Source organism: Hypanus sabinus, chromosome 3 (assembly GCF_030144855.1).
Source record: "Hypanus sabinus isolate sHypSab1 chromosome 3, sHypSab1.hap1, whole genome shotgun sequence".
NCBI classification, from domain to species: Eukaryota; Metazoa; Chordata; class Chondrichthyes; order Myliobatiformes; family Dasyatidae; genus Hypanus; species Hypanus sabinus.
The window spans coordinates 12,960,729-12,979,115 of record NC_082708.1 but is presented as its reverse complement, the minus strand read 5'-3'; the positions used below and the strand labels follow the sequence as shown (position 1 = coordinate 12,979,115).

Genomic DNA, 18,387 nt, shown 5'->3' with positions numbered 1-18,387 from the left:
CATGATCATGGAGTAAGTTAAAGGGTTGGCAGAACATTGTGGGCCAAAGAGCCTGTACTGTGCTGTATTCCATGTTCTATGAACGCACACATTTAAAACAATGAGTATTGCATGAATGGTTCAAAAAGGCAGCCAAACTCTTGAGGTTAAATATGGAGGAACATGATGCACAAGATTTGCCAATGTGGTCCAGAATCTATTAGTGAGCAAACATAAATTTTCTCAGAAGTTCATCTTGTTGGTCTTGCTGGTACCTTCCCTTTGTAACCTTGTCTCTGAGACAAGATTAGGATAAAGAATTGTTTGACACAGGAACAGGGTCCTTGGCCTACAATGTTCCACCAAGCTAATTAAACTAATAATTAAATGCCTAAATAAACCAACCTTTCCTGCCTACACAATGTTGCTATCCTTCCATTCTCTGCACATTTATATGCCTATCTAAGAGCCTCTTAATTAACTCTGTAATATTTGCCCCCATAACCATCCCTGGATTCTAGGCAGCCACACACCTTGGCCGGAATGGTAGTGTAGTGGTTAGCACAACACTTTACATTACAGGTAACCTGGGTTCAATTCCTGCCACTGCCTGTAAGGACTTTGTACATTCTCCTTGTGACCGTCTGGTTTTCCTCCAGATTTCCTCCATAATTAGGCTTGGATTAAATTAGGGGTTTGCTGGGTAGCCTGGCTCGGAGGGCTGGAAGAGCTTCTTTTGTGTTTTATCTCAATAAATAAGAGAAAGAAGCATCTCATGGTTCGGATTCTGGTTTCACACTGACTGTCTCAGGTTCACTAGTTTCCTTCTTAAATAAACTCAGATGTCCTTTTTGTCCATTATTCAACACATACGAAGAAATGGTCTTCCATGTCACTGTAAGAAGTGTATGTGGAGAGGATTTTTCAATTGCAAGAGTCAAGGGTCTGAGGACTTTCATTTTAAAGGAGTAATTGCTTCAGACCAAGTGTAGTGCCACATTGTGGAGAACAAGTCATTGGGTGTATTTAAAACAGTGTATTAATGGGAAATATGAAAGGGAACTTCTTCACTCAAAGAGACATTTAAGAGAAGTTTGTGTAGATGCATGAATGGGAGGGATGTGGAGGACTACAGTTCAGGTGAGATAAAGCAGAATAATAGCTCAGCATGATCTGGATGGGCTGAAAGACCTGCTTCTGTGTGTGTGCACTATGAACCTATGACCCTCTGACTGAGATTAATAGGTTCTTGAATGGTGCAGGGGTTATGAATTTTGGGAGAAGGAGTGGTGGGGGAGAATATTAATGTTAGTAAAATAATCACTATAAGCACACTTGATGGGTCAGATGCCTAATTCTACTCATAGAACATAGAAACTTACGGCACATTACAGGCCTTTTGGCCTACAACATTGTGTCGACTACATTACCTACTCTAGAAACTGCCTAGAACTTCCCTACAACATAGCCCTCTATTTTTCTAAGCTCCATGTACCTATCTAAGAGTCTCTTAAAAGACCTTATTGTATCTGCCTCTACCGCCATCACTGGCAGTGCATTCCACACACCCACCACTCCGTGTGTGAAAAACTTATCTCTGACATCCCTCTCGTACCTACTTCCAAGCACCATAAAATTATACCCTCTTGTGTTAGCCATCTCAGCCCTGGGAAAAAGCCCCTGACGATCAACACAATCAATGCCTCTCATCATCTTATACGCCTCTCATTCTCCATTGCTCCAAAGAGAAAAGGCCGAGTTCACTCAACCCATTCTCATAAGGCATGCTCTCCAATCCAGGCAACATCCTTGTAAATCTCCTCTGCACTCTCCCTATAGTATCCACATCCTTCCTGTAGTGAGGTGACCAGAACTGAACACAGTACTCCAAGTGGGGTCTGACTAAGGTCTTATATAACTTTAACATTATCTCACGGCATACTCATATACCTTAAATTCTTATGGTATCCATCTTCAAGATGCCTTAACTATGAATGACAGTCCCTATGAACACATGATAGCTTCATGATATTTAATCAGAACTGAGAGGAGAGACATTTACCAGAAACCCAAGACTACCATTTTTCATCAAGAAGGGGGTCGTGTATGGAGTGAGCTGCCAGAGGGAGTGATTCCGGCAGATACATTACAGCCCAGGGTTTCAGAGTTTGGAGTTCAATTCTAGCGTTGTCTGTGAGGAGTTTGTACATTCTCCCTGTCTCCTTCTAGGTGCTCTGGTTTCCTCCCACAGTCCAAAGATGTTCCGGTGAGAACGTCAATTGGTCATTGCAAATTGTTCTGTCATTAGGCTCAAATTAAATAGATTGTCAGGCGGGCACTGCTCATTGGGATAATTTCGCGCTGTATCTCAAAATAAATAAATATTAACAACATTTAAAGGGCATTTGGACAGGTACACAGAGAGGAAAAGTTTAGAGCAGGGGTCCCCAGCTTTATTTATGCCATGGACGGAGCAAGAATTCTGTGAAACCAGGTTGGGAACCCCCCGATTCGTGAATAAGGGACAAGCGTGGGTAAAATTTCAGATGGGGAGCATGGTTGGCATGGACTGGGCCCCCCCCCAGCCCCCCCCCCCCCCCCGCCAAGGACCCGTTTCCATGCTGTTTGTCTCTAATACGCTAAATGGTGAGTGAATGGATTGATGGGATCACTGTAAACGTCTGTATTGACTTGATGAGCTGAATGGCCTCTTTTACTCATTCAAGCAAACATGAATAGCATGAGTCACAAAATCTCTTGTCAATAACATCCCTACACTCAGGAGATTTTTCACGCTAATCGGTGGAAAGTTACTGCACAAACTCTGTGCACAAAGTGTAAGGTTTCGTACAAATGAGCAAAAAAATCATGAATAATACTGCTGAGACAAGTTGGTTTTACTGCTGTGATGTTTCCTGGTTTTCCCTGTAGGCTTAAGCTCCCAAGGAGATCAGACAGATTATTGCATAACAAGGGTCTGTTGTTCAGACTGTTTACTGATAACATCCTTATTACAGTAAGTTTGTATCTGCTCTTTATGCTTGTATTTCTAGAATCAAATACAATTTATATACACACAGGAGCCACTTTATTAGGAACAGGAGTGGAATCTGGTACGGTCTTCTGCTGCTGTAGCCCATCCTCTTCAAGATTTGACGTTCAGCCATCTGCCCGTGGACTGTCCAACTCCCATCAGGGAGGAGGCTGTGTAGCATCCAATCCAGGACCACCAGGCTCAAAAACAGTTACTTCTCCCAAATACTAAAGCAGACGAGAGCATCCTAACATGCTGCAGTACTGCATGGTACGGAGATTGCACTGGAAGGCTCTACGACGGGTCGTCAAAACTGCCCAACGCATCGCTAGCACCAGCTTATCTGACGTCATATGGAAAGGTGTCAGAAAAAAGCTTTTAACATCGTGAAGGATCCTACCCACCCTGCTCATGGACTGTTTGTCCCACTCCCATCAGGGAGAAGGCTACACAGCATCCTTGGCAGGACCATCAGACTCAAAAACACTTTCCTCAAGCAATGAGGATGATCAACACCCCCACCCACTAACCCACCACTCCATCACCCCCCCCCCCCCCATCACCAATACTTTATCATTTCCTGTCAGTCACCTTATGTATAGACACTCCTGTTCCTGATGTCACTTTATGGACATCCAATCAATCTATGTATATAAGCTATCTTATGTATTTATATTTATTGTATTTTTTAATTTATGTGTTCTTTATCCAATTGTGTTTTCTTTTGTTCTGTAACAGATCCGGAGTAACAATTATTTTGTTCTGCTTTACACTTAGGTACCTGAAATTACATTAAACAATCTTGAATCTTATGCATTCAGAGCTGCTTTTCTGCACATCGCTGTTGTGACAGGTGGTTATTTGATTTACTGTTGCCTTCCTGTCAGCTTCAACCAGTCTGGCCATTCTCCTCGGACCTCTCTCATTAACAAGGCATTTTTGCCCACAGAGCTACCACACACCGGATTTTTATTTTGTTGTTTTTTACCCCCTCCATCATTCTCTGTAAACCCTAGAGACAGTTGTGCTGGTATGTGTGAAAATCTCAAGAGATCAGCAGTCTCTGAGATACTCAAACCACCCCTTCTGGCACCGACTCACCCCATGGTCATAGTCATATTTCTTCCCCATTCTGATGTTTGGTCTGAACAACAACTGAATCTCTTCACCATATCTGCATGTTTTTATGCATTGAATTGCTGCCACATGATTGGCTGATTAGATATTTGCATTAGTGAGCAGGTGTACCTAAAAAAGTGGCCATGAGTGTACATATACTTAATGATATTATACATCTCTTATGACTTTATAATTGGAGGATAAAACTCAATGGAAATATGGTAATGAGTCATCAAATTATTCTATATGACAAACTCTATACCTGTGATCTAATGTACAAGTGACTTCAGTTGAAAATTAATTTGCATTATTCCATATCCTTCCCCAAGTCACACAACTTAAGACATCAAGCATCTGACACTAATTTAAACCCAAAGGATTCCTAGACATTGAGTGTTTGGAAAATAATAACCAAATTAGAAAGGGTTTTTTGATAAATAGCTGGCAATTGGCCACTGCCTGACCGATAAGATTTGGATGTTTGCAGTGACATTAGGAACTGAACAATGACCCAACATCTAGATGGCAGATGTCCACAGAAATGGGAGGGGCCAACAGAGATGTAATGAGATTTGGGATGGAGAGGAACAGGAAAGCGCTGCTATTGGTGGGAATATTTCTAAAGAGAAATTGCCACGGTGCACGCTGGTTAACAACTGAACCCAGTATGGAGCAATGGCAGACTCCGATGTAGAGACAGAAATAAAAGTTTATAGATAGGAATTCCCACAGAACATCGAGTGCCCAACTGAGCGACATCTCAAGATGAATCATTTTTGAAACACAAGGACTCTGCGATAAGTGCTAATCAGGAGTCCACTTTAAATGGAAACCCCGTGCCAGTCAAAATAAATTAAACAAGCAGGACATTCAAGGGATAAATGACTGTAGTTAAAACAACAACTAACAAACACAGGTGCTCAGGAAACCTCAGAGCACAGTCTCACATGACTCATGGCAGAAATACATTGCTTATTTCAATAACATACAAAATTCTGGAGGAACTCATCAGGTCAGGCAGCATCTACGGCAAGGAATGAGCATTTGGCTTTGTGGACAGAGACCTTTCATCAGGACTGGAAAGGGAGGGAGAAGAGGTCAGGATTAGATCAGTTAGAGGCCATGCTAAATTCCTAGATTACAGCTGTAGCCTGCCAGTATGGACTTGCATTTATAAAACTCTTTTATGATTCGGAGAATCCTAAAATAATTCATCACCAATGGAATTTATCTAATCGTTACATTTATATAGCCACAACTCCTCCCATATGCAAGAAAAATATACCAAGATGTTCGCATGAATGCCCCTCCAAGGAAATGGGGAGATATCGGACTTCTGCCAAAAGCTTGTTCAAAATTCTAGAGTTCAAAGGTAATCCTGTGGTAGAAACATAGTATAGGAATTTCCAGGGATTGTAAAACAGATAGCATTCATCAAAACGTTACCCTACTGATGCACCATCAATAACTCTAGGAGACTGGAAATAGAGTAAATAATGATAGGCTTTTATTAACAGCGAAACGGAGCACCACCATGTTGAATGACTGTGGGAGGAGCAGTGCCTCATCACCTTTATACAGGGGTCTGTGGGAGGAGCCACAGGAGCAGTTCAGCAGAGGGGCATGTCCAGACAGGTATACATGGTTTACCACACCTACCATGTGTACCAAGGGTCAAAGATTAATTTATTATCAAATTGTACAACTCTGAAACTCTTTTTCTCCAGATTGCCGTGAGACCAAGAATGAAAAGAATGATCATCAACCCCCAAATCCCTCCTCCCCACACAAAAAAATGAAGAAATATAGAACAGGCTCATTGACCCCCAAAACTCCCTCCCTGACATACAAGAAGATGACAATGATCGAGCAAAAAACACAGAATACAAAGAAACCATAAAACTGAAAAAAGTTCAAAGTCCACGTCTACAATGAAAACACAGGAAACCTGAGCAACTTCCTCCCTTTCCATAGCAGAACGATCTCACCAGTGATAAAAAGGCAGTCTCCCCACTCCATCAGAAGAAAAAATACCCCAGCGATAAAAAGGCAGGGAGCCGGTGTTTCAATCTCCCTCATCGCTTTAGTCGATGAACAATGGAAGCTTTAATTAGCAAAATAGAGTTGTTCTTGGCCCACAGCCTTCTCACCAGGAGGTTCCTGCATGTTGCCTCTGCCTCCCGGAATCCCCTCGGAGACTGCAGTGTGCTGAAACACCCAAACGATCTCCAAACTGCATATCACAGGCTTCAACAATTCAAAACGAAAAGTAAATGTAAAAGACTAAAAGAAGTGAAATATATGGTTTCATGATCTATCCAGAAGATGTCGACCGAAGGAGCATTGTATACAGTTGCCATCTTGACTGGAAGCTGATCACCTCTATCAGCTATCCAGTCCGAGTTATGACCCTTTGACCTTCAGCCTCCTGAACCATTGTGGATAACTTCACATATCTTCCACTTGGAGTACTATGCTCAGTTCTGGTCGCCTCACTACAGGAAAGATGTAGGAGCCATAGAAAGGGTGCAGAGGAGGCTTACAAGGATGTTGCCTGGATTGGGGAGCACGTCTTATGAAAAAAGGTTGAGGGAACTTGGCCTTTTCTCCTTGGAGCGATGGAGGATGAGGGGTAACCTGGTAGAGGTGTATAAGATGATGAGAGGCATTGATCGTGTGGATTGACAGAGGCTTTTTCCCAGGGCTTAAATGATTGCCACAAGAGGACATAAGTTTAAGGTGCTGGGGAGTAGGTACAGAGGAGATAGACAATAGACAATAAGTGCAGAAGTAGACCATTTGGCCCTTCGAGCCTGCACCACCATCTTGAGATCATGGCTGATCATCTACTATCAATACCCGGTTTCTGCCTTGTCCCCATATCCCTTGATTCCCCTATCCATAAAATACCTATCTAGCTCCTTCTTGAAAGCAACAATTTACAATAACCAGCTAACCTATTAACCGCACACGGGAAGAATGGATGAACAAACTATCTTACTGATGAAATGCACTATAATAGCATCATGATGTAGCATGCTTAAAACATGGGCTCGTCCGGGATTTGAACCCGGGACCTCTCGCACCCTAAGCAAGAATCATACCCCTAGACCAACGAGCCAGCTCTGATGTTAGGGGTATTAGTTTTTTCTCAGAGAGTGGTGTGGAATGGGCTGCCGGCAACGGTGGTGGAGGTGGATACGATAGGGTTGTTTAAGAAACTTTTGGATGGGTACATGGAGCTAAGTAAAATAGAGGGCTATGGGGAAGTCTGGTAATTTCTAAGGTAGGGACCTGTTTGGCAGAACTTTGTGGGCTGAAGGGCTTGTATTGTGCTATAGGTTTTCTGTTCTATGTTTCTCTGTACTGATTTCACAATCTACACACTCACTTTTAAGAATTCTATAACTCATCTTCTCAGTATTACTTTTTAAAAATTTGCACAATTTGTCATCTTTTACATATTGGTTTTTTGTCTGTCTTAATTTGTGTATAGTTTTCATAAATTCTATTTATAAACACAAGAAAGTTTGCAGGTGCTGGAAATTTAAAGCAACACAGACAGAGCACTGGAGGAACTCAGCAGGTCAGGCAGCATCTACAGAAATGAATAAGCAGTTGATGTTTCAGGTTGAGACCCTTCCTCAGCACTGGAGGAAGAAGACAAAATAAAAAGATGGGGGGAGGGGAAGGAGGCTAGATGGAAGGTGATAACTGAAGCCAGTTGGATGGGAAAGATCAAGGGTTGGAGAAGCAGGAATTCGTTAAGAGGGGAGAGAGGGCCATAGGAGAAAAGGAAGGATGAGGGAACCCCATAGGCAGGTGAGAAAAGGTAAAAGATCTGAGTGGGGTTTAGAGGAAGAAGTTGAGGGGGGGGGGTTGGAGAATTTGTTTACTGGTAGGAGTAATCTGTATTCATGCCATCAGGTTGGAGCCTACCCAGATGGAATATAAGGTGTTTCTTCACCATCCTGAGGATGGTCTCATCTTAGCACAAGAGGAGGCCATGGACTGACATGTCAGAACAGGAATGGGAATCGGAATTAAAATGTTTGGCCACTGGAAGGTTCCACTTGTGGCGGATCGAGCCGAGCTGTTCGATGAAGTGGTCCTCCAGTTTATGACAGGTCTCACCAAAGTAGAAGACACCAGACGGGGAGCACGAGACATAATAAATAAATCCCAGCGGATTCACAAATGAAGCGTTGCCTTACCTGGAAGGACTGCCTGGGGCCCTGAGGACAGGAGAGGGAGGAGGTGTATGGGCAGGTGAAGCACATGGGCCGCTTGTAGGAATAAGTGCCGAGAGTGAGATTAGTGTGTGGGGGTGGGGGGGGGGGGAACAAATGGACAAGGAATTGCGGAGGGAGCGATCCCTGCAGTAAGCGAGGAGAGATGGTTAGGGTGAGGATTGTATTTATTTATTTTCCTGTAAATACCTGTAAGAAAATGAATCTCAATATAGTATCTACACATACTTTGAAAATAAATTTACGTTTACTTTTACTTTGATAGACAGCTCTGGTAACCTCTGAAGTGCCATGGTGAGGATAAACCAAGCATGTTTCAGGACTTGTGGATTATTAGATCCCATTTCTCTCTCTCTCTCTCTCTCTCTCTCTCTCCAAAAGCATGGATTGACCTCTTGGGTATTTCCAGCACTTCTACGTTCCACAGCATTTACATATCTTTATTCATGTTTTCTCTCTAACTGTCTTCATTAGTAAGCAACCTTCTCCATTAACTTCATTAACTTTGCAATAAAGGTGCATAGGGACTTGGGAATCCTACTGCCGGATCCCTTAAAGGTTCACTTGCAGCTTGTGTCGGTGGTAAGGAAGGCAAATGCATTATTAGCATTTATTTTGAGAGGACTAGAATATTAAAGTAAGAATTAATGCTGAGTTTTGTAAGGCGTTAGTCACACCGCATGTGGAATACTATGAACAGTTTTGAGCCCCATATCTAAAAAGTGATGTGCTGGAACTGGATAAGGAGTGCAAAAATTATCCTAGGAATGAAAGGGTTAATGTATAATGGCTCTGGGCCTATTCTAGTTGAAGTTTATAAGAATGAATGGTGATCTCATTGAAACAATTGAATATTCAAAGACATAGATAGAGTGGATGTAGAACAAAAGTTTCCTTTAGAGGGGAAGTCCAGAATCAGAGAACACAGCACAGGGAACTACTGCACAGGGTCTTGCCATCTTCAGAAGTTTTCTGATGACTCTGTCATAGTTGGATGTATCAGCAAGGGAGATGGGCTACGGTGGGAAAATTTGTCACATGGTGCAAGCAGAATCATCTGCAGCTTAATGTGAAAAAGACTAAGGAGCTGGTGGTGGACCTGAGGAGGGTTAAGGCACCGGTGACCCCTGTTTCCATCCAAGGGGTCAGTGCGGACATGGTGGAGGATTACAAATTCCTGGGGATACGAATTGACAATAAATTGGATTGGTCGAAGAACACTGAGGCTGTCTACAAGAAGGGTCAGAGCCATCTCTATTTCCTGAGGAGACTGAGGTCCTTTAACATCTGCCGGACGATGCTGAGGATGTTCTACAAGGCTGTGGTGGCCAGTGCTATCATGTTTGCTGTTGTGTGCTGGGGCAGCAGGCTGAGGGTAGCAGACACCAACAGAATCAACAAACTCATTCGTAAGGCCAGTGATGTTGTGGGGGTGGAACTGGACTCTCTGACGGTGGTGTCTGAAAAGAGGATGCTGTCCAAGTTGCATGCCATCTTGGACAATGACTCCCATCCACTCCACAATGTACTGGTTAGGCACAGGAGTACATTCAGCTGGAGACTCATTCCACCGAGATGCAACACTGAGCGTCATAGGAAGTCATTCCTACCTGTGGCCATCAAACTTTACAACTCCTCCCTCGGAGTGTCAGACACCCTGAACCAATAGGCTGATCCTGGACTTATTTCCACTTGGAATAATGTACTTTCTATTTAATTATTTATGGTTTTATATTGCTATATTTCTACACTATTCTTGGTTGGTGTGACTGTAATGAAACTCAATTTCCCTGGGATCAATAAAAAATAAAGTATGTCTGTCTGTCTGTCAACCTCAATGTAGAAGGACGTCCCTTTAGATCAAAGATGAGGAGGAAGATGGCGGTGAATCTATGGAATTTGTTATCATAGTTGATTGTGGAGGCCAAATCATTGGGTATAGTTTCCAGAGCATCACAGGTTATGGGCAGAAGGAAAGAAAATAGTGTTGAGAATGAAAATACATCAGTTATGATCAAGTGACAGAGTAGATTCGATGGGCTGAATGGCTGTATAGTATACAGTAACCAGCTCGCTGTCCAAGTGATGAGACCTTGGTACTAGTAGGGTATTCATTAGCCTCTTAGCCTGAGGGAAGAAGATGTTAGCTCAGCTGGCAGTTTAGACATAAGGCTATGTCCACACTAGACCGGATAAATCTGTAACCGAAGCTTTTACTTTTCCTTTTGACCCTCCGTCCACTCTGAAATGGTGTTTTCCTCCCCCGAAAATGGAGCTTTCCTAAAGTGGCCTGCAGAGAGCGTAAATTTGAAAATGCCGGTTGGGCAGAGTAATGTGGACGGGGTAACCGGATATTTCTAAAAATGCTGTCACGATGTGCCGGAACAGATGGTGGCGGCAGTGCGGCTTTTCATTGTTCTCTTGAACGCAACCTCCAACACCACAACAACAGTGGCGGATGGCTTCATGCATGCGTTGTTTATTGTCGACGTTAATAGCTTGTTTGGAGTTAAACATAGCTACCTACCATGTACAGGCAGCATATCTATGTACAAAAATACATCTTTTGTACTCACAGTTGTGGTGTAATGGATCTACATGATGTCAACATTGTTATCAACAGTACAAAGACCAGCGGTTTTGGAGATGACCTGGCCGAACCAGTGCTTTGTGGGACAGTTTTGCAAATGAAGTCGTGGTTCCTGAAGAATGTCTTTTTTCCTGAAGAACTTTAGAATGTCCAGGAGCTCCTTGTTTAGTCTAAGTGAACTATTACATCCTCACATCGAAGGCCAGACAACACGAATGAGATCACCGGTGGATGTGGTTAAAAAGGTCGCTTGCACTTCGTACTACCTAAGCGACGAAGGAAGGCTCAGAAAAATGGCGAACGCATTTGGATTATCAAGGCAGGTGGTGTCCAAGATAATTAGAGAAGTATGCAAGGCTATAACTGTACATCTGGGCCCTGCGTATGTCAAGATCCCATGCACAGATTCTGAGGTGAAGTAACTTGTAACCAACTTCCCCCATGCTCACGGAATGCCACAGTGTTTGGGGGCGGTTGATTGCACACACAATGAAGTTAAACAGCCTACAACAAACTCCACCAATTACCTGAATAGAAAGGGCAGATTTTCTTTGAACCTACCTGCTACATGTGATTACAAATACTGCTTTATGGACGTTGTTGTGAAATGGCCAGGCTCTGTCCATGATGCTCGTATATTTGCAAATTGTAAAATTAATTACTTGAAAAACGAGAGGATCCTTTCTTTCAGATGAGTTGTGGTGGAGGGTGAGGATGCCATTCCTGTTTTTTTTGCTGGGAGACCCTGATGCCTTATGCTATGAAAGAGTACACCAACGGTGGTGTGACCCCATAGGAACAGTACTTTGGCATGTCCTTGTGCAAGCCATGAAGGGTAATTGAATACTCTTTCAGACGTTTGAAGACAAGATTTGGCGCTGTGCGCAGAGCAATGGACATAAATACAGAGGACCTTCCCTTTGTTATTTATGCGTGCATTGTGCTGCACAATTTCTGTGAGACAAACAAAGAGACTGTCCCTGAGCAGAATGTTACTGCAGCTTTGCAGTATGACAGAAAATTTCAACCCCCCACACAACCTAACAATTTCAGAACAGACGGCAATGAGACTGAGGCCAGAATAGTTGGAAATGTACTCACCAAATACCTTGACCCATAACTTACAGAATAAATAAGTATACTCACGGTGCCCTGTTTTCTGTCCTTGCTTGTATGAAGCTGGTTTACCTATTTATGCAAGTACTTCTCTGACAATAGATGTGTAGCAGCCTAATGTAACATTGTATGGAAATACAAGATAACACTGATGCAGACATGTTTTATACATTTAACAAGGTGCTTTATTAATGTACTCCTTGTGCAAACATTCAATAGATGCAATTGTCACTACTTCCAAAATGTCATTTTTAAGTAGTAGCTTATGTTTGGCATAGACGTGAAAATGTTAAGGCCAAAAAAGGAAAATTGTAAGTTTCACTTTTACTCAGGTAAAAATAAAATCACTTTTGCCCAGTAACTCGTTTTATTGCACATGTTAAATACAGCAAAATAATACAGAATGACAGGACAAAAGTAAAGGCAAACAAATGAGGCAACAGCACATTTCACTTTTGCCCAGTAACAAGCCTCGTTGCATTGAGTTGTAGCTGTGTCCCTTTCGTCAGTGAAGAGGCTGTAGGAAATGTTTCCAGGGTGACCCCTCGGTGGGAGTGGGGAAGATGTTGGTGGGGCCACCCGGGGGTCTGTGTGTCCATATGTGTAGCTATTGTAGTGGTTGTGAGGATGGTATTGTGGCAGTTAGAAGTACTGGGGGGGGGGGCGATATCATATTCCTCATCTTTGAAAATCCCTGAGTTAGTCAGTTTTTCAATTTTCATCATCAGCCAGGTCATACCGTCCATGAACTCCCTGTCGGTTGCCTCCATACGCTCCAGTATTTGATTTTTTTTAGTTTTAAGTCCTCCTGCATGACAGCCAACAGCTGTCCGTTGATTTGTAGCATGCACATTTGAGTTAAACCCCTGCAAGGTCGGGAAGGTTTGTGCAGTGACCACCCTCCAGTCAAAAGGTCCGTTCCTTTTATTTCCTTGTGATTTCTGTGAACAAGGCATCTCCCAGCTGTGGGATTGGCAGATTCGTTGACACTTCAAAGGGATTGTTTGCTTCAGGGAAGTCTCTCCTTAATGACTATATAAATCACATGGACTTTTGACTATATCACTTTAAGCCTGTGCTTAGATGAGAACTTGTTAAGAACAGTTTCTTTGTTTGACTGTTTGTAGATTTTACCGCCTAACTGTTAACTTCTGATTAAGTTAGTTGTTTGTTTACTTTTCTGTTTTGAGCAGAGGTTAACAAATCTCGGGATTTGTTTATAAACCCTGTCTCAGTTTCATATTCATTGCTGCTGCATTTGGAACAAGATCCTCAGCAATGATTTGTGCTCTTTGTCTGCAATACTCCCAGTGAATGTCCCAAATGGGGACGGGCGGGGAGGGAGACCCTGGTAAATCTTCTCAGCAGATTTTATTATCCTCTGTAAGGTCTTGTGGACTGATGTGTTGCAGCTTCCATATAAACTAGCTGGACAGGACATCCTCGGTGGTGCTCCTATAGAAGGTAGTTAGAATGGGCTTGGGCATTTAGAACCCCAAACCATCTTCACATTGCATCTCTATAAAACTGGTTAGAGCACACTTGGAGCATTGTGATCAGTTCTTGGTTGCCACGATATGGCAAAGGACGTGAAGGTTTAGAGAGGGTGCAGAAGGAATTTACCAGGGTGCTGCCTGGATTAGAGAACATATCTGACGAGGAAATGTTGAGCAAGCTAGGGCTAGGTTGGGCAACATGGTAACATAAGGATCTGCCTAATGCTTTACAGCACAAGCGATTGGAAGATTGGGTTTCGATTCCCGCCACTGTCTGTAAGGAGTTTGGATGTTCTCTCCGAGACTGTGTGGTGCTCCGCAATCCATCCACATTCCAAAACATATTGATTAGGGTTAGTGTATTGTGGGCATGATATACTGGCACCAGAAGCATGGCAATACTTAAAGGCTGTGTTCTGTGTTGGCCATTGAAGCAAACCACGCATTTCAGTCTATGCTTTGATGTTTCAATGTACATTTGACAAATAAAACAAAACTTCAATCGATTCTCTTTGGCGCACAAGAGGATGAGGGTTACTTAGCAGAGGTGTATAAGATGATAAGCGCCATAGACAAAGTGGACAATCACCACCTTTCTTTCCCCAGGGTGGAAATGGCTAATGCAAGAGGACATATTTTTTAGTTGATTGGAGGAAAGTAGAGTGGGATATCAGAGGCACAGGAAGTGGTACGTGCATAAAATATACTGCTGGATGTAGTGGCAGAGGCCGATACATTAGGGACATTTAAAAGACTCTTAGATATGCACATGAATGGTTAAAAAATGGAGGACTATGTGGGAGGGAAGGTTCAGATTGATCTTTGAGTAGGTTAAGATAAAATGTTGGAAAAAGACTGTGGGCCAAAGGATCTGTACTATGCAGTTCTATGTTCAATGTTCTGAACCACAACCCCACTAAAAATGCATAACTTGGATAATCAGACTGGAAATAGATCAACTTCACATTGAATCTGTTATGCATCTATTTTAGATTGTAGCCATGTCCCAGAGTCTGATACCTACCTATAGGTACACATTTTGTGTTGCCTAGGTTCCCAATTTATAATCTAATTAAAATTCAAGATTCACAGAAAGCATTCAGTCTTAGTATATCAACTTGCCTGAATGGCCTCATCTCAAGTTATTATTTCAGAGGACCTGTCCTGGGCCCAGCACATAAATGCATTTATGAAGGCAGGATGGCTGTGCTTCTACTTCCCTAGGAGTTTGCGGAGATTCAGCATGACATCAAAAACTTTGACAAACTTCTAGAGATGTGCAGCAGAGAGGATATTGACTGGCTGCATCACAACCTGATATGGAAATACTAATGCCCATGAATGGAAGATCCTACAAAATGTAATGCATACGGCCCGGTCCATCATGGTTAAAACCCTCCCAACTATTGAGCACATCTGCATAAAACACTGCCTCAGGAAACCAGCGTCCATCGTCAAGGTCCTCCACCACTCAGGACATGCTCTCCTCTCACTGTTGCCATCAGGAAGAAGGTACAGGAGCTTCATTCTCACACCACCAGGTTCAGGAATAGTTATTACCCCTCAAGCAATCAGGCTCTTAAACCAAAGGAGATATCTTTACTGAACTTCACTTGTTGCATCAATGAAATTTTCCCACAACCTAAGGACTCACTTTCAAGGACCCTTCATCTCACATTCTCGATATTTATTGCTTACTTATTTATTATTTCTTCATTTTGTGTTTGCACATTTTGTTGTCTTCTGCAGTTTGGTTGAATGCCCTAGTTGGGAGGTCTTTCATTGACTCTGTGATAGTTATTATTCCATAGATTTATTGAGTATGCCCACATGAAAATGAATCTCAGAGTAGTATATAGTGATATATATGATAATAAATTTACTTTGAACTTTGAACATTATCTCATTGCTACCATCTGGGAGGAGGTACAGGAGCCTGAAGACAGCTTCTTCCCCTCCATTATCAGATCTCTGAATAATCTATGAACCCATGAATGCTGCCTCACTATTTTGCTCTCTTTCACGCTATCTATCTTTCTATCTATTTATGTACAAACGTTTGTATATACTTGCACAGTTTAGCTTTTGCCCATTGTTTTTTTGTCCGTCTTTGTGTGTAGTTTTTCATCAATTCTATTTTTTTGTTCTACTGTGAATGCCTATTTGTTTATCATTTTTTAAAAATATTTCTTATAACTAGTAATTTTTTAATGTATTGCACTGGACTGCTGTTGCAAAACAACAAATTGCACAACATTTGACTGTAACAATAAACCCGATTCTGATTTTCCTTCTGAAGTATATGTCCGCAGCTGGATGTAATTGAATATGAAGTCTCTAATTTACTTTCAGGGTTTAGATGACATCATCCAGGAGTGAGAATGAAGCTCAAGTGGTTTATTGGCTATCACTTGAACCTGGTAGTGAAATTATTCCCAAAAGTCTATAATTTCTATAATACCTACTAATTCTCATCCCATTAATTGCAATCCACACTAATAACAGCTAAAATGAATGTTTGTCTTGCAACGGTTCTGTTTCATCTCCAGAAGACATCGCTTCAGGATGATTTACACTCTTTTTCCTGTTGGCTGCTCAGTACCTTTCTCGAGAAGACGCTGGTTTCCACTGGTTGCCAACTGAAAGGGTGCTCATGATCCAAGTGCAGAGACTCAGAATTAAAGGACATCCTTTTAGAGCTTAGACAAGCAGGAATTTCTTCAAAGTTCAAAGTGGAAAGTAAAGTTATTATCAAAGTACGTATATGCCTCCTTATACAACCCTGAGATCTGTTTTCTTGTAGGCATTCACACCAGCTCAAAGAAATAAAATAGAATCAATGAAAAGCTACACACAAACAAAGTCCGACAAATGACCATTGTGCAGATGAAGACAAATTTCAGCCAGAGGGTGGTGATTCTGTAGAATTTCTTGCCACAGAGGCCAAGTCTTTGGGTGCACTTAAGAAAGAGATTGATGGGCTCATGGTGGTTAAAGGGGTTAAGGGATATAGGGAGAAGGCGGGAGAATCCGGTTGAGAGGGAATATAGCCATAATGAAGTGGCAGAGCAGACTCGATGGGCCAAATGGCCTTATTCTGCTCTTATGTCTTTTAGTCTTATGGTCTAAGAAGATTTAGATAAAGAAACCAGTTGTGACTTAATCACAGAACAAACTCAATGGGCTGAATGGAGCTTATTTCGAAACAAATCACCAGGCAAGCCACATAGCCAATAATTCTGATTTGTTGCTTTTGATTTTAGACTGAATAAAATGCATTCTAAAGAAAATAAATTTCATATCTTCTTCATTCAAAGGGGAGATATTTCAGTTACGTTCAGTTGGCCTCTCTCCTTATAGAGAGCAGGGTCAAGGGATATGGGGAGAGGGCAGAGACAGGGTACTGACTGTGTATGATCAGTCATGATCTCAGTGAATGGTGGTGCTGGCCAGAAGGGCCAAATGGCCTACTCCTGCACCTACTGTCTATTGACTATTGTCTTTCAACACGCAAACAAACACAAACACCCAGTAGTGCATAAAACTGTCTTAAAATCACAAACAAGTGAAAATCTGCAGATGCTGGAAATCCAAACAACACGCACAGAATGCTGGAGGAACTCAGCAGGATAGCAAGCATCTATGGAAAAGAGCACAGTCGGCATTTCAGGCCGAGACCCTTCATCTGGATGGGTTGCCTGGCCAGCTGAGTTCCTTCAGCATTTTGTGTATGCTATTTTTTTATAAAATGATTGAATTCACACTCTGTTAGAGAGGGACAGGCACCTCGTGGAGTGGTAGAACATTAAAAAAAAAGGAGAATCTGCCCTTAGTTTCACTTTCAGTAAAAAACACTTTTCTGCTCCAATATCTTATCATCTTATAGGCTACAGCTGGTGAGCAATAGGAGGTGTTGTAGAACAGAGATACCTAGGGTACAGTTATGTACTTCCTCGAGAGCACAACAGAGTGGTGAAGGAGCTATTCAGCACATTGGTCTTCATTCTTCAGGGAATTCAGTATGTCATGTTACAGCTGTACAAGACATTGGTGAGACCACCCTTGGAGTGCCGTACACAGCCATGGTCACCCAGTCACAGAAAGGATGTCATTAGAGAAGGTTCATGAGGAAGTCACTAGGACTCCAGCACTTGAGTGAGAAAGAAAGGCTGGTTAGGGTGGAACTGTTTTTTTTTTGATCAGCTTTATCTTTCACATGCGCATCAGCGATGCACTGATCGCACCAAATCATACCAGTGAGGGTCGTGCTGGGTAGTGCCGCTGCATTTCTGGTGCCAACGTGGCACAATGACAACTCATCAACCCTAACTGTGCATCTTTGGAATGTGGGAGGAAACCAGAGCACCCAGAGGAAACTCACGTGGTCGCGGGGAGAACATCGTTGCAGGACTCCTTACAATTTGCTCAGGTTTTTAGATGTACAAAATTTTGCTTAAGAAAACATTTGCTAGGAACATATTCCTTCCATAAAGCCTGGCATTACATGCCTTTGAGAAGAACTTGAGCAAGTATAGCTTTAGTTGTGCCTTCAAAGAGCACAACGTCTGGTCCAGCTGACTGATTTCAATGCTTTTTCAGTCTTGCTAATGCAAGTGATGGTACAGACTGCTCTCCTCTACTCTGCACTGTGTTCTAATCAGAGTGATTGTGCAATTTCCGCAGTCACTTATCTCCCGTAATAAGCTGACAACCGACTGCTTAATTCGGAGATTTCTGCTATACACTCGCAAAATGCCATGCTTCTGTAACGATGTTGACTCACTGAATGGAGCGCTTGCAGGA

The 18,387-nt window shown here is 42.4% G+C and overlaps 1 non-coding gene across 1 annotated transcript; it reads right to left on the bottom strand.

Annotated features, from left to right (window-relative positions):
• Window positions 1-7,181: 7,181 nt before the first annotated feature.
• trnap-agg (transfer RNA proline (anticodon AGG)) lies at window positions 7,182-7,253 on the bottom strand. The gene has a single exon. It is a non-coding gene; the product is annotated as a tRNA-Pro (tRNA).
• Window positions 7,254-18,387: the final 11,134 nt, after the last annotated feature.